Genomic DNA, 17,725 nt, shown 5'->3' with positions numbered 1-17,725 from the left:
GGAAGATGCAGGTAGCAGAAACCATGCCAGGCCCCCAGAGGCTGAGCTGTTACAGAGACTATCCAAAGCTCAGTGAAGCTCTAAATCAAGTGAGCAAGTGCTGGCCCTGCTTTGCTTTGCACAGACCTTCCCACAGTGCTCCAGGATGGCTTCACCTGGTCACAGACACCACCAATGCTCAGCAAATCACTTGCATAATTATGTGTACTTGCACAGTGCCATCCATTGCAGCTGAGGTCACTTGCTTATTATCATTTTCCCAATTTTTTCATCAACGGAAGTGTGTATTTTTATTTGTGATTCATTCTGTAGCACTTGTTAAATGCAGTGCCTTGCTAGGTGTACTTTTAACACTTGCTTTATTGCCTCAACATGTTTTCAGATAGGGTGGGAGAGGTGTCTGCCTGCATTCACCCTTCCCATCACATGGGATGTTGCTATTAGTTATAACTTCTGTGTCATATTAATCATGTGATGTTATTATTTATAAAGCAGTCCTCCACATACCAGTTATAAAAGGATCAAATCTTATCATGCCCTGGTGAATCAGAGTTCAGTATATTTTAGGTTCCCCCATAATCAGCTGACAAAAGCTTGCTTCTAAGCAAGATGCTGTTTATTTTTAGATTAATAATGAACAAACACCAAGAGTCCACAGGAGAAATAAAGAGCCACTTCTCTGGGAAAGGGAGTGATCCTGGAAGCAGCAGTGTGGACAACACCTGCACATTACATCACACCATCCAGCCAAATAATGGAATTACATATGAGTTTGGCCTCACTGACCATCCCACTTTGGGCTTCCAAGATGCTTCCCCAGGGCACAAAATCACAGGTTCATAGAGAGGAGCTACACAAAAAAAGGCTGGCAGGGAATGGAGAGGATCCATGGTCTGTGTTTCATTGGGTGACCTCTGAGAGGGATTGCAGGGGGTGATGGGCTGATGCACCATTAGCTAGAGCTTTACACAAGCCACAACACCTTGGGAAGCAGGTGAGGGAGGAAAGAACCAGAGATGCCACTTTGTTAGCATCAAAAAATACAGTGTGTAAAGCTGAAGTGTGGCAAGGAGGGGACACTGAGGAGCTGCACACAAAGCAGCAGCCACTGCAAAACAGGTGTGGAGAGTCCTCACCTCTCCAGGGACTGTAAAGGACACAAAGCCTTTGACCTGCAGGTCACTGAATCCAAACCCAAACAGATTTCATGAATGATCAAGAGTGATTCCCATCTGTGTCTTTAAGTAAAATAAATAGGAAAGTCTCACGCCAACTCTTAGCTGACAACAGCCACCCTTCAGTGCTCAGGTGCATTATTTCCAGCTGCAACCCTGCGTCTTGGAGAAGAACAAATCCAAGTGAGACCTACTGGGGTCAGACATACCCAGCTCTCTATCAGCAGCCACAGCCATGAAATAATTCCCTGGAACCAGCTCTAGTATCTACACAAGCCTGAAATCCATCATTAAAATCATAATTGAAATAAATCCAGGGGAAGAGCCCATCTAGTCAAGATGGAGCAGCACTGGGAAGGTCCTTCCTCCTGAGAAAGGGATGTTTGCACACTCCTAACCCACAGCACATCATCCTTTATATCCTGCAACATCATCAGGTCAGATCCTGCAGCACCTGCCTAAATAGAATCATTGCAGTTGGAAAAGACCTTTAACATCTCCAAGTCCAATCTTTAAAAGGGGAGGCAAGGTGATGGCTGTGTCACAGGTCCTCCTAGAGCATCCCAAATTTAGGGCTTCTTGCAATAATCATGTCCATGCCCTGCTCAAAGTTACTCTGCTCTCAGCAGCCCATGACTCATCTGTCAGAGAAAGACACACACACAATTAGGAGCATCTGTCAGTAAAGCCACTGAAAAACAACTCTCACAGCTCTCAGCAAAGAGCTGTGGTCCAAAGTTTCGGTAATTCTGGAGTGTTTGGGAAATATATTGCCCCCAGCACCCTCCCCCCAGCTTGTTTAGCCAGTAAGAATGTTTAATAAGGACTCTGTTAAGAAGGCCACAGTCACAGAGTATTCCTTGTCTGCCAGGCAATCAGGTTGCATTATGGTGTTGATCATTAATTATTGGGGAGGAGAGGGGGGAAGAAGGGCTGTCTTAAATTAAAAGCAAAACCAGAGCTCATTAGGTATATAATAAACATGGAATAAAGACAAAGGCACACAGCTCCTCCCTGTAACCATACCTGGCACTAAGGGATCAGGGCTCTCCTGCCAATTCACAGTGCTGCTGTCTTTGAATAATATTTCAAATTCAATTGCATGAGAAATGTGCCCACCCCTTTTTACCATCCCTAATGCTGCCTCCAAGACCTCCTTGATTCCAGAGATTTAGCATGGGATTAGTAGAGTTCTGGGTTTGAAACACACAGGTATGGCCTCTGGAGCCTAAGCCAAGAGGTCTCACCCCCTTTCCTCCACCCATCCCAGCACCCTCTCATCCAAACTTGCCACCACTCACTTGTTTCCAGCCCACACAGGTGCAATGCAGGAAGCTCCCTGGTAACAAAAATTAATTGAACTTTTCTTTTCCCCAAAGCCTTCCAGGATGAAGCACTGCAGAGCACAGCAAATTTTGGCACACCCAGGTCTTTCAGTGACCAGTCCAGCAAGGCCATTTGGCCAAAGAGTGAGTTCAAGCTCACCTCTGGACAACCCTCACACAGATGGAAGCCTCTGACTCAGCCCCAGGTTCCCTGGCTGCTCTCCCCACCCAGCCAAGGAACCCAGCCACTTTGTCATCCCCCTGGAGCCCTTGAGTACTCATTTCAAGCTTCCCACCCTGTTTTCCAAACTAACATGGGATCCTCCTGGCTAATTCCAACAGCAACAACAGCAAAATTCTTCAGCAGAAGTCCCAATATCTTGGTGTGTGAAGCCAAATCTCACTCAGGAAGTTTGCACACCCCAGAAGACCCTCAGGGAGATGTTTGCTGCCAAACCCCAGAAGGAGCTGCAGCATTCCTCAGGTCAGTGCAGAGTGCCTTTCCATCATACCACCTTTACCCAGGGCTGCAGGGAAAGGAAAAAAAAAATTAAATATCAACAGAGTAAAACCACAGCCAGGTCTTTTGTCTCTGGGCTGCTGTCACTGTACAACCAGAGGTGAGCAGAGTTCAAAGGGAAAGATTTCTATGACTGCATTGCCAGACAAAGCTGAGATGCTTTTGCCAAGGTAAGACATAAGAAAGAGATCAGTTTCCCGCTCTACTTTTACTCAGAGAAGAAAAATCAGGCTGATTTTAATTAATTTTGCTCATGAGTGAGCTGCACTCCCTGGGTAAAGCTCACAGAAACTCTACATAAGGTTAACAGAAGCAAACCTGTGAGTAGCTTGGGTAAAACAGAGCTGACACCACTGTTTCTTATTGGTTCTTACTTGAAAAATAACCACAATTCACTTCACATCATCAGCTTGAAGGGATCACTTTCCTTGTGGACACCACTGCCTTGTGCTCTGCCCATACACAAGTGTCAGCAGAGACAAATCTGAACTGAAATTTAATGAATCTGGCTAATTCATTATCTGAAAGACTCATGTGTTTCAGTTTTGTTTCATCCTATTTTTTTTCCTTCCAAGCCAAGCACACCAGATGGCCAATACCACTCTCATTGCTAGCTACTAATCAGCCACTTCCATATGATATTTGCCATGAAGAATTAATACAATTAGGTCAGGATGTAAAGACATCATATTATTCATGGCAACAAGCCCAGATTTACTTTTTGTTCCTCCTGCAAGTGCCTGCAGCCCGGGTGAGGTCAGAATCCAGGTCCATTTGCACTGCAGGAAGCTGAGCTGCTCCAGGTCTCATTGCACAGCACTTCTGCAGATGCAGCTCTGGCTTCCCTTCCCTGAGAAACACAGTCAAATTCTGTTTCAAAAGGAATCCTTGCTAAAATATCTCCAAGCACACATCTAACCAAAGGATGATGCCCTTCTAACATTTCTCAGCTGTGTTTTTCAAGACTTAGTTTCCTTTTCTTTTCAACCACTGCAACAGATGCAAGAAATAGTGATGGAGAATTCCTAAAAAGTGGAAAAGGATAGAATTCTGCTGGGCAAACCCTCAGAGCTGGGAGATCACAGAGCAGAGGAGAGAGAGCTATGCCATGCCCTTACAGCCCATCATGGAGATCCTCCCAGGCTGCTCACCCAGAAGGGAATAAGTGGACCAACTATTTGTCACAGCTTTGTTATTTTTCTTTTTAAACACTTCTTGTTTTCTCCTTCCCTTTATTTCCCATATCTAGGTAACTGAAATATAAATAATTTTTCCTCCAGCAGAGGTTAGCTCAGTGGCAGGACCCAGATTTGTCTGGGAAGGATAGTTGCTGTCTGTCCCCTTCTCAGGGAGCATCCCAAGTTCTCACCCAAAATGCATTTGATTTTCAGGGTCCTCTTTCTCATGGCTTAAAGCTGTGAGCAAAAGTGGGATTGCCCAGTGACACATGGGAGAACAAATCTTGACTCTTCACTCTGATAAAAACACTCAGCAATGACTCTGGCCAAGCTGGTGGCCTTTTTCCTGTTCCATAGATTCCCTGCCCCGAACCAAAATCCCAAGCTCACACCGGGGCAGCCAAGAGGCCAGCACAGCTGGTGAGACCCAGGCAGGGTTGCCATGGCTGGCCCAGAGCTCATTCCCCAGCAGGGATTTGCTGTCTCACCCTGTAGCATCCCCCAGCCTGCCCCCAGCAAACCCTCCCCAGCACAACACTGTGGCTCCTTGCAATTCCAGACATCTGTGTTTACTCCACCACCCATAACAGAGTTGAGTTGTTTTCCCTGGAAGGGCTCCATCACTGCCTTTCTCCTGCTGCCTACCATGTGTCCATTTCTTTATATATATATATATATATATATTTTTTTTTTTTTTTTCCCAAAGAAAGTCTGGATGCTGCTATTTTCAGCACCCTCCCCATGTGCTGGAGGCAATTCATGCTTTGGGACACATGGCAAAGACTGCAAAAATATTTCCTGTTGGTCCTAGGAGAGGCTTCCCTAGCAAAAACACATTACAGTGCTTCAAAGACCCCATTCCCTGTGCAGAGCCCAGCACATGCAGTACTCAGAGTTTGCTTTTGACACTTTTACACAAACCAAAAGCCCAATGGAGACCTGGAAAGCAGAACAAGGTCATCATATCCTCTGCAACACGATTTCAAAGGCAAAATGCTCTCCTTGTTACCACACAAGGGGAATGTGACCTTCCTGCCTGATCCCTCAGGGAGCACACCAGCCAAAATTCACTGGGCATGGAAAAGCCCACACCTGTACCTGAGCAGGCAGCTCGGTCACAGCCTCCACAGCTGGCCTCACATCCTGCTCTCAAGCAGGGTAGGGAAGGCACAGTCCCTCCCAGGACTGTCAGCCCTCACTCCTGCCCCAAATCCACTCTCATTTTTCTCCTGGATGACAGCAGGATGACCGAGCTGTCATCTCATCAGCAGCACGACACTAAGGGGCACTAATTCACTGACCAGGACCAACCTCCTGAACCAACGTCCTTCACATCCACATAAATCCTTTCCTGCACTCACCCCTTCCACTTCCTGACCCTTAGGGACAAAAAGGCTCATTTAAAGTGTTTATTATTAATATTTTTATACAGCAAGGGAGAGGAGACTGAGGCAGCAGTGGGGGCTGAGTGGAATATCCCAGCTGGGTGGATGGGGTGTGGCAGGAGGGATTTGGGGTCTGCAGGGAGTTTGCAGAGCAGCTCTGTAGAGTGGGGACAGTGCTAGATCCCTGTCCTGGCTTGTAAGATAAGCATGTATTCTATTACCATCTGTTGGAGGTTGGGCAGTTTTCTTATCTCTTCCAAGAACAATGTCTCCCTCCAGGGAGATATCTTCTGTTAATGGACCATGGAATGACTCACTGCATGACTGGTAAAGTTCCATCATCCCATGGTGAGATGCTCCGCCCAGAGGGAGGAGCCAAGCATTCCTACCTGCATAAAATCAGCAGTTTTTGAGACACTGGCAACCCCTTCGCTGGATTCCCAGAGGAGCAGCTTCTTCTCTGCTGAATTCCCAGAGGAAGACCAGGCCCAGCTACTACCAGACCTTCAGAGAAAACTTCACCCTTCTAGAGAACCACTTCAGCAGCATTTCATCTGCCACTCCGGGAGGAGCAGCCACCATTTTAACTGGACTACTACCAACACCCTGACTCCTCAGGGTGTCAGGTTTCTGACTCCATCACTAGTTTCGTTTGTACTAATTACATTTTTTTATTTAGTTTTTTTCCTAGTAAAGAACTGCTATTCCCATATCTTTGCCTGAGAGCCTTTTTTAAAACTGTGGTAATTCGGAGGGAGGGGGTTTACCTTTTCCATTTCACAGGAGGCTTCTGCCTTCCTTCACAGACTCCTGTCTTTTCAAACCAAGACAATCCCAATGAGCTTTCCAACATGGAAGCAGAAGCTTTTTCCCTTCCTAAGGAATGAGGTTCCTTCTGGCCTGCACTGAGGTTCCCCCGTGCCCTGGGTGAACTGGGAGTTGCTTGGTGGGACTGGAGCCCGCTCAGGCTCACGGGGCCGAGCCCAGAGCAGCCCGGGGTGCAGCACTCACCCTCCCCGTGCCAGGAGCAGGGAGGGGGGCAGCCCAGGAGAGGGGCTTTGAAGGCTGACAGCCTCAGGTGTGAACCTGTGACTGAGACATTCCTGCAAAGCAGGAGCAAGATATTTGTTACCTGGAGAGAGCCGATGCTTGACGAGTGATATCTTCATCCAGCTGTCCAAAAGCTGCCTGCAGGCAGCTTCTGCTTCGTCAGGGCCAAGAGCCTGAATGCAAGACTTGGGAAGGTCCTTAAGACATCTGTGGAAGAGGGAGAGGACTGAGGGGAAAAAAAAAAAATTATCTGGGGAAAGGGTGCCTCTTGTGTTTCCGTGTCAGCTGGCAAGGAGCTGGGGAAGGCTTGCAGAGCTCCTGCTCAGCGTGGGACCTGCAGGAACGTGTTCCCCTCCTCAGGAACTCTGTCACTAATCTGGCAGCCAGCCCTCAAAAGGGGGATGGCCAAGCAGCCACAGCTCTGGAAAACAGAGACAGTGGGACCTATGGAGTCATCAGCATCTTTCTGATTTCCAGAACTTTTTTTTTTCCCCTCCACTGGTGAGGAATTCCTGGACAGAGAATTCCAGGTTAACAACAAGCCTGTTTTTCCAGGGCTAGTCACAAGTACCCCATGTACTGCTAGATGAAAATCAGAGGGAAGACTTTGGAAGAGAATATTTGGGTGCATTTTGGCAAGGAGCAAGAGGAAGGAAAGCCCATTGTGCAGGAGAGATGGACTCCTGGGTGTCATCCCACCCACACTGCTGGAAGACCCTGCAAGCACAGGGAAATGAGCACATTACTCTGTGCCCTGCTCCCCTTATCTGTAAATCCAGGCTGGTTCATTGCCACCACATTTTTGGAGTCAACACATGAGGTTAAATTTATTAGTGCCCATAAAATCTCTGGGAGTTCTCTGCAGCACAAACCTCACTGCTGCCAGAGCACGCCCGTCACTTCTTGGTGCTCACCAGACCACAGCACTTCATGGGTAGCACCAAATCAGGGTATTTCACCAGAGTGTAGCTCACTTTTCCTTCCTCTCACACGGCTTTTAGGCTTCATAAAATACACCTCAGAGAAGCCCCTCTCCCCTCCACGCAACCAGAGTGACAAGACTTTGCACTGTGCAGATCCAGCCCAAATCGTGGCACCTCTGCAGCGAGTGGGAACACGAGCAGTCGCCAGTGCTGAGGGGCTGCTGCTCATCCCAGGGGCTGCTGGAGATCACTGGGAACAGGATGGAAGCTGCTGGTAACTCACAGTGCTTGGCCATCAGATGGGAGCTGTTCTCTGCTTTGCTCCTTACCCAGCCTAGATCCATCACAGCCAAGCCAGGGCCAGCCCAGGAGCACTGGGACACCAAAAGGAGCTGAGGAGGCTGCCCAGAGACAAGGTGAGAGACATGAGACAGGCACTCCCTGCCTGCTCTGCTAAGGTGGAGCTGTTCAGGAATACTGTCATCTTTGGCTAATCCCCTTTCAGAAATACATTTCAAGCTCTGTTTCTGAAGGTCCTCCAGGCAAGACAGCTTCAGCTCTAAACCTCTGGCTACAGAGTGAAACTTAACCACGCTCAATTTGCCTCCCCACCCGAGGGCATGTCAGTCTTAGACTAGCTTCTGGAGTTTCAGGCTTATGGCTCAGCAGCACAAAGGACAGGAAAATGGATGATCTTGCATCTTGTCTGAAAGACCCAAGGTCAGAGGGGTTTTCCTAATCTGCATCAGGAAGAGGATTGTGGATGGTGTTATGGGAAAGGGTAATTCCATTTGTTTGCAGCAGCAGAGATGCTGGGAATTTGCTCTCCAGTACATCCCAACCAGTCATTGTCAGCACGTGGGGACCAGAGGATCACACAAAGATGAAAGGAATCAGATGCAGCCTTGTTCCCTTCTACTGGATGCCAGCTACAGGTCTTCTACTCCTTACCACTCCAAATTCTTCCCCAGCAAACACATTTCCACTCAAGGCAGTGCCCTGAAAGCCATGTCTGGAGGCTCAAGCAACCCAGGGGACCCCAGGATTTGCACAGCTCACCCCCAGCCAGGTTCACCACAGGCCACAGCAGAGGGGTGAAAAGGCTCCACATATGGCTCTCATTGCTCTTCCTTCTATCCTGGCCATGCCCAGCAGGCAGAGAGCTGGAGGAGGTGGGAGAAGGGAGAGGGTTAAACCTGAGGGAGGCAGGGAACAGCCTGGCCATGGGCTTTTAGCACAGCCAGCAAGAAAACTGCTCACCCACCCATCTTGGGGGACCATTAGGGAACTGTGGTGACTTTCAGCTCCAGGTCAGTAGTTCAAATCTGGTCCAACAAAAGTATTATGTGAAATTAATTGCTGCTCTCAAGTCCAGTTCCTAGTACATGTGTGCCCACTTTAGTAAAACTTGCAGCAGCTAAAGGCCACTGGAGCACAAGGGCAGAGAAGTGAGGGGTGGGGAAGCTCCTGCCTCATTCCCAGATGGAAACCCCCCTTTGGTGAAGGTCAGTCTGACCAAACAGTGCTTGTCCTGCTCTCTCCACTCCCAGAGCTTTTGTTCTCACACCACATGTGCTTCTGCAGAGAAAAAACTTTGAGATTTCTCAGATTCACATACATCATGTCAATAATTCAGAGTCATGAGCATACCTATCATGATGCTGCAATCTTTCTTTTCTAAGGAAAATGTCTGAGATAACAGGATGGAGTTAGACATGGAGATTTATAGGGCAGGGACAGACGTTTTGCTCCAATTTGTCACTGCCATTAGCACAAAATTCCCTCCCCCATGAGCACAGGACTAAGAACCCATCACTGCTCTGAAGCATGGCCAGGCAGCACCACTGTGCTCCCAGCAAGAGCCAGTGCTGTCCTTCAAAGAAAGAGAAAATTTCTCAGGGAAAGCCACTCGCTAAGATGTTTAAAACAGAAAGTGAAATATCCAAATACTTGAAAAAAAAAAAAAAAAAAAAAAAAACCATTAATGGAAAAAATGATTCAGCTTTTTTGACAAAGCAGGAAACTATTGGACAAAAATAAAATCAAATTGTCCATGTTTGGCAAACCAGCAGTTCACAGCAATTGTGTTCTAGATGGTTCCTCCATAGCACCACTTGGGACTAGGGGAAAACACACCAAAACCTGCCTTAGCTGTTTCTGGAGTGTCCTTAGTGTTGCCAGAAACAGTTGTACATAAAAAAGGACATTTTTGTTTTCTTCCTGGACAGTGTGCTCCCAGCCTATGGCTGAGCAATGACTTCAAGCACTCCCAGCATTTTTTTCACCTTTAAACTGTACAGCTCACAGCTCTGCCCACCTCCCACAGTCCCCAGGACAGTCACCCCAGGCTAATGCTCCCCCACCACACACACCAGCCCCCTCATGCTATCCAGAAGCATTGCCATCTTTAATTTCCCTGTCAAAAATGACAGCAGAGGTCTCAGCTGGGAAATGCTGCTTGTCCCTGGAGTTCCAGCCGCACCTCTCCCGACTGCTGCCTCTCCCAATTAGGAGCAAATCTGCCTCCTGTCAGGCAGTTCATCCTGCCCCTACAGCCCACCCCATACCGGCTCCCATTTAAAAATAAAAGATTGCCTTTTCGGAGCTGCTTATTGCTGCCTGCACTGACAATAACTCTGTGGAAATTGGTCATTGCCACCGCTGATGGCCATTAGCATGCTGACCTGCTTTGACTTCGCCTTCAGCTTTGAATATCAAATCAGTGATTAACGACTTCCAGTAATGACCCTGCCAGGAGCATCCCTGTGTTTCTCCAAGAAGGTACCCTCTGAACTGGATCATTACAGAAGCTTGTCATTTGTCAGCAATTTAAAAGCTGATAAGTCAGCAGCAGCACTGGGGGATGAGGCTATGCTGCTTTCCTTGATGCCTGTTGTGCTTTTCCTTCTTCACCAGCAGAGACAGATAAAATTCATATGGTTATGGCCAGCATTGTTTACTTAACAGCACCTGAGAGAATAAAATGAGAAGAATCACTCCTTGCTTGCCCCCTTCTGACTCTCTTTCCAAAAGCCTCTAATATTGATCATCTAAGGCTGGGATTCAGAAAAGCCACCTTAAGTCCAAAATTCATTGTGCAGTTATAGCTCAAAGACACAATAAAACAAAAAATAGTGTCATGTGCTGTTTCAACAAAAATGCATTTTTCCAGCTCCAAAAATATTGTCAGGTTAATTCTGACAGCTTAGGTGCCTGTGTTGTGTTAAATAGCATCCAGCTCCCTCTGTGCCTGCTTCCCCAGCACACCAGGGTAAAACCAGTGCAAGTCCTGCACGTGGCAAAGGTGATGCAGGTCAGGTGCCCCAGTGCAATGCACAAAGCCAGTACTAATGAGCACAAACACAGCCTCAGACCCAGACACGCCTTTGGTCTGCCCAGGTACCTTGGCTGAGCACAGAAAAACAAAACTTTCACAAAGCCTGGGCCAGAAAACCCTATCCAAGGAGTTTAAAACATCCAGTCCTCCCTTGGATACTTTTACAGGGCTTTCTAAAGAGCTCCCTGGAGCTGCATCAAGCCCAAGCACTGCAAAGAGCAGGTGAGCCATGCTTGGAAGCTGCTTTCACATCTGCAAGCTTTATGGTCCTAGAGAGGAAGAAAGATGGAGAGGGGATCTTCTAATGAGGTTATTACCAGTGTCTGGCATTGCAGCAAGGCTGTGCAATGCCTGCTGCACTCCTTCCTCCTGCAGGAAAGGAAAACCCTTTGTGGGAAGGATTTAAAGGGCTCTGACTGAGGCACCAAAGGTAACACCTCTCCATAGAGTCAGGGCCATGGAGCAGCTTGGCAGGCAAAGGAAAAGTTTCAGGTATTCTCAGCAAACCAGCAGTGAAATAAACAGCAAAGAATCTTCAGCACCAGATGTGCTTGTGTGTTTACAGTCTGAATTTACCTGGCAGAGCAGAGCTAATTTAGGCTTGTTGGACTGCTTTTGGTGCAGAGCCTCCCCATGCCTCAGTTTCCTTCTTATTTACAAAGGGTTAACTCTGCCTCCAAGACAACCAGGAGTTCCTATTTCCATCTATTCCAACGGTAATAAGCAGGTCCCAGGAGGAAGGAAACCATCAGGCAAAAGCCATCACTCACATCAGCATTGCCAGCAGGCCCAGAGACACAGAACAAAAAGCTGCTCTCCCTGACCCCTTTTCCCCACACAACACTGACACAGAGCCTGCCACAGCAGCGAGTACAGAGCTACCCCGAGCTCCAAGAGGCACCCTCACCCTTGCACAGATGCTCCTGCAGAGTCCCCACCTTCCATCACACCAGCCCTGCATCTCACAGCTGCCCCCAGCAAGGGGGGAACCAGAGCCACAGAACCACCTCCTCACAGCCTGAGCTTCCACAGTCCTTTCCCGGCCCCACTCACTTGTTGGGAAAGAACCAGAGCAGAAGAAAAAAACTGCAGCTCTGTTTTTTCTTTACAAGTAGCTGAACAAGCAGACACCCATCAGGAAGCCCTGCTAAGGCTCCCTTCTCTTACCTGCCTTTGGGAAACCTTCTTCTGGGTGTTTTTGCCTGTTTCATTGCAAACTCAACCCACAACACATCTCTCTTAGCTCTGTTTGTCAATTCTTCCACTTGCCTAATAGCACATTTCCAAATCCTGACCAAAAAAAAACCCAAAACAAACAACACCAAGCAAACAACAACAACAGAAAAATGAAATCAATAACCAAAGCCTTTCCAACAACAGCTATTTCCTTTTCCAGCCTCCCTTTAGTAAGTTCGGTGAGGAGCCAGCTTCCTCCAAGGCTCCCATCAGAGCTTCTTATCAATTAGGGTAATTGGCACCCAGCTGAGCCTATCTCCCAGTTGGGACCCATTAACACTCAATCAAGAGAAGCCCAGGCTCTGCCCTCCTCCCCGCTCCAGCTCTCCTCTCTCCCAGCGCCCAGGTCTGTGCACAAACCCTCTGGAGGCAGCGGGGCTGCCCATCCATCCATCCCGGCTGGGAAGGATAACGAGAATGAGTGTAAAGAGCAGGCAGAGCTCTCGGGGAGCTCTGCTCTGAGCTGCCCCCAGCACCGGGGCCGTGCAATTAGCCTGGCCCCCTGTCACAGACAGGACAGCGCCAGCTTTTTGAGGGAAAGGTGGAGATCTGGAATTGTGGGGTGCACCAGGCAGAGCTGCCTTGCTCTTGGTGGCATCAGGTGGGGGATTAGTCCCTGGTGCCCTCTGCTAAGCGCTAGGTCCAGAATCTCATGCTTGTCAGAACAGCAGCTCTAATTCCATGGCCCTGAATACACCTAAGTCACCTTTTCAAGGGCTTTCTTCCTTTTATCTAATCACAAGGGTCAGGAAGCAAATAGCGCGAAACAAAAGAGCTCCATAATCTTCTTTAACCTTGTGCTTTCTTTAAAAGTCTGGATTTACTTTGCTTGGCTGTTTGGAGCTGATGCCCTGGGACACTTCCAAGAGGTTGTACGAGGCAGAGGGCTGGCCCAGTTGTTTTCTTTCTCCACCACTTCCATGGAGTCCCTCAAGGCTGCAGCCCCTCTTAAACCCTGTAGCCATGAAAACCAGAGAAATCAGCTTTCTTCTCCTCTCTCCTTGCCATGAAACCTCTCCCTACTTGAAGCCATCAGCATTGTGCTGAACCCCCCAGCTACTCCCTAAACACCCTTTAAATCTCCTTTCAAACCCACAGGCTCACATGGTTTGGTCTGCATCCACCTGTCTCTTCCAGAGCCGTGTCTTGCTCATTTGTGGTGCCCTGAGCAAACCCAAGCTGCCAGGCAGCAGCGCGTGTTCTCCCTTGCTCTCCTCTCTGATTTATTCCCATTCCACGCAACTCCAAAGAGCACACCAAGGTCTGGTCTACTTTTAATACATATAGTGAAAATATCCATGTCGGCGTTCCCATGTGTGTATAAAAGCAGGGGGACAGGGAAAGGGAAATTTGTCACGTGACCTTACAACTCAGAGCCAGCCAAAAGCATTTCTGCTCCCTTGTTTCTGAAAATAACCGGCGCACATTTGACTTCAAAGTAATAAACAGTACAGACATTTTCCAGCCATATTTTTATCACTGTAGGAGAACGCAGCAGGAGACTGGGTTAGTGAACTAGTTTTCCTCTCTGCTGCTCATGTTCTGGATGAATTGAAGCAGTACTTCCAGAAAAATTATCTGTTCCCATGTGAAAATCACTTTTCTTTGCCCCTTCCCTTCTCTGCTTTCCAGTGAATTCACATCAGGCAATAGTCCCATCTCCCTGCTGCCATCCAGCCCACAGGAGAGGGAGGAACTGGGATTGCTCTGGGAGATGGGCTCTTTGCCTGGTGCATGGATACCATCTGTCTTGAGTGTCTGAAGTAATTTACTTCCCATTTTGAGGTGTTTGAGCTAATGATACTAATTTATGTCCAGCATATTACACTCCTAGGGATTCTTGTTGGGACTGACCTTCTGATCACTCTCCTACTTAAGCCTGCCTGTATTCTGCTCGTGTTTTGAGACCAGCCACGTTATGCCTGAAGCCCTTAATGACTGTGCTGCTACTCTTATGAGCAATCTCCTAATTGGCTGCCCTGCAGGCCCAGATGCCAGAGCCTACCCCAGGACTGGTCAGTCACGCACAAGCCGCCCGTGTGCATCGTGCCTGGCATTCCTGGGGATGCTGTGAAGGGGATGTGGGTGTGCCCAGGGTGCCCCAGACCTCCCCAGCACGAACAGCAGTGAATCCTTACATCAGTGAGCTCATTCACAGGGAACAGACTCTCCCCTGTAAGAGCTCTCTCAGGAATTCTGCACCAAACTGTGGGTCAGGGAGTGCTAACTCAGCCGAGGAGAAATGCCTTGCACAACAGAGCTGGGACCTCATCTGGGCTGTGTGGCCTCCATTATTTCCACCCCATACAGATAATAACAAGAAAAGATGACTAAAGATATGGCCAGGCTGGCCTGGAAGTAAGAATCTCCAGAGATCTGCAGCCATCCTCAACATTCACCTTTCAGCAATCTCAGGAAAGATATTTAACCATGCTCTCTCAGGTTTCCTGAGAGAGCAGCTCAGTTCATCTATCACACTAAAAATTGTGGCATTTCAGGTTGTCCCTCGTGTCCCAGGTGACTGTGAGCAATGCACCCCACTTTGCTCCCTCCTGAGCTGCCCTACATCAGCCTGGGGGCCTGACTCTCCCCACGTGGCACATAAACCACTATTTATGGCAAGGCAGCAGCATTTTCTAAGAGTTGTGCCCTAAAACTGAGCCAAATAGTCATCCAACCCATCCATAAAAAAACACAGGTTCTACATAAGGTTTCCTTTCGTATGCGTATGGACTGGGGAGGAACAAGTCTACACTTCTGTATGGAAAGTAAAAAATTATTTATATTCTAGTGATTAGATAATTTTTTGTATTTAAAAAAAAAATCATAGCTTCACCTATTGCTGAACTGCAGCGATTTTTAGGAAGAACTTGGTCAAAAAGGCATCCAAAAATACCTCGCCCAGTTCTTCCCAAGGAAAGGAACAGGTGAGGGGCCATCCAGCACCACATGAAAGCAGAGCTCCCCCTTTGTAGTGCCATGAATGAGACCCGTTTTGTCCCCCTAACAAGTGGACAGGGATGTGCACAGGGACACATTGATTCTCCAGCCTAACACTGCGGCAAAACCAATCAACTGGATGTCATCCACGGCTTTTGAGACGCTGCCCAAGGATCTCTGGAGGGCGAAGGAACAATACAACCTGGAAAGCCCTCCTTCCTTTCAGCCTGCCCTGCACTTCCCCTCTCGCCTTGTTCTCCCTCTCCTCTTTATTAAGCCGCTTTTGTGGGGCTTTCACCCATTCTCTCCAATAGTGAAAAAGTCCAAGCGAGCGAATCTCCTCCTCCTCTTTTTTTTTTTTTTTCCTCTTTTTTATTTTTTTTTCTTTTTTTTTTTTTCCCTCCCTTTTCTCTTATCCTTTTTCTAAGCAGCGCTTGCAGGGGCTGGCGGGGCTTTCAGCGCGGTGGGGTCCCCGCCACGCCGCTTTGTTGGCATTGTGCTTCCCGAGGCTGTGCAGGTGCAGCGGGGTTTTGTCTGCCTGTTAAACACGGGATAATTAGCCAGAGAGAGGGGAAGGGGCATTGAGGCGGTGCCATTCATTACACAGAGACATTCAGGTTCTGTAGGAACAGGGATCTGCCCGCTTCTTTCCGCCCCGGCTGTAAAACAGGAGAGATTTTTGGGAGGCAGGGTGGCGTGGGTTCGCTTGCCTCCTCTCCGCTGGTGTTTGCCACAGTCTCTGATGGGAAGGATAAATTGCCATCAGCTCTCCACAGCTCTTCCACACCCCGGGAATGGTGAAATGACAGATTGGCTCAGGAAGCTGGGGAAAGACAAAGTCCTGTAAAAGAAACACAAATGATCTGCGCATAAAACACCACAGACAGCCCTGGCATCGAGGGTTAATGAGTGAGGGTCTGCCCTGACTTCAGCACTTTTTCTTTGCAAGCTCTCATGAAAATAAATCTATAATGCACACCATACGCAGTTTACGTAGCGTTCGGTCTGGATATTTCTTTTGAAAGACAAGAGTCTTCACTTGGTTTCATTTGTCACTAAAAAGAGAAGGAAGAGCCATAAAATAAGCAAAAATTTGACCCAAACCCAGGATAGGTTTAGCAGCAATTCCACAAAGTGACAGATATAAGTTTCATCCCAGGTATTGCTGTGTGCTTGCTCCGAGGTGTTTGGCACCAGCTGACTCCAGAGCAGCACTGGAACACCCATGGAGCAAACCAGAGCATGGCCTGAGCCCACAAGATGGGCACAAACCCTGGAGCTGGCAGAAAGAAAAAAAGAAAATTGTTGGGAGTTGAGTCCTCCGACCTCGTATTTCCAGGGTGTGAGCCACTCCTTAGCCACATCTCTCATTTGGAAGCCCAGCCAGGTCAGAGCAAATCCTGTGTTGATTTAGCAGAATTTTACATTTACCTTGGACTCACTTTGTGCTGGTGTGAATAACTGCATAAGTATCAGGCAATCAGGGGAGCAAAGATGTGCAAGTAAAGCAAAATAAACCATACAAAAATCTGAAAAGGAGCAGTTCCAAAATGTCACACAAATATTTTTGATCTGAAGAAATTAAGCATCTACATTAAGTCTGGGTCTAGGTGACAGATGCAGATATTTCTCCCACAGTCCAGGTCAAAATTTAAAATCTCATCTTTTATTTCCCCCATCAAGCAAAGGATAGCTCAGCAGAGTCCGTGTTTGTGGGAGTTTTCCACAAAGGGTTTCAGGCAACACTAAATGTTCCTGGCATCATTTTCAGCTGTGTGTCCCAGAGACACTTAACTCTGTACTTAATTCAGGTTTAATAGGCTGCGATTATATTAAATAAATACCAGCTGAACAGATTATTTAATACGCAGTTATAGCTGTTTTAACAGCCATGCAATTGACTGTTACATCTCAATAAACGTATGTTTTTCATCGATCACCTAGTATTTTATTTCACATCCCATAATTTTCCTATATAACTCTTGGACTTTGAAAGCATCGCCGGGGGTTGCCCCAGCTCTCTGCACTGGTCCCGTTCACAGCAGGAATGAGACCAAGCTCTGCTGCTTTCCCAGGGGTTCATTGCAGGTTTGGGGACTCCTTCCCACCTCCTCCCTGCGTTTTCAGGTGATGCAAAATTCCTCTTTGCCTCCCTCCCAGCCTTGTCCAGCTGCTCCAGGCCAGTACCACAGCTGCATCCCTCCACCCCTGCGCTGGCCTCCCCGCAGGAAGTCAGGGATCATTCTGCTCTCAACAGGCTGTAAAGAGTTTAAACCTTCAAGAGCCTCTAGAAACGTATAATCCGGATTTTATCCTCCAAAATTCATAGTTCCTCACCCACTGATGCTTCCCAACTGATATCTGTGCTCTCCCCTCTTTGCCTGCAGCTCTTCTGAAGGCATTTACTCAGCTGAGTGGCATCTTCATCCCGTTGCTGTCAGGCCTTTGGAATGATTGTGAGATACATAAATAAGAAATTGTTTCTAAAAGCTGCATCTCTTTGCAGCCCGGCGAGGGGAGTAACAAGCTGTTATAAAAGAACATTTGCTGAGGTCTGACAACTGCACCAGAGAATACACACAGGTTGTGTGCAGGGCTGGTTTACCCCAAGCAATCCTGCACTTCTCCAAAGACAGTGTCAAAATAAAAATGATAC

Source organism: Lonchura striata, chromosome 11 (assembly GCF_046129695.1).
Source record: "Lonchura striata isolate bLonStr1 chromosome 11, bLonStr1.mat, whole genome shotgun sequence".
NCBI classification, from domain to species: domain Eukaryota; kingdom Metazoa; phylum Chordata; class Aves; order Passeriformes; family Estrildidae; genus Lonchura; species Lonchura striata.
This window is presented reverse-complemented; position numbering follows the sequence as displayed.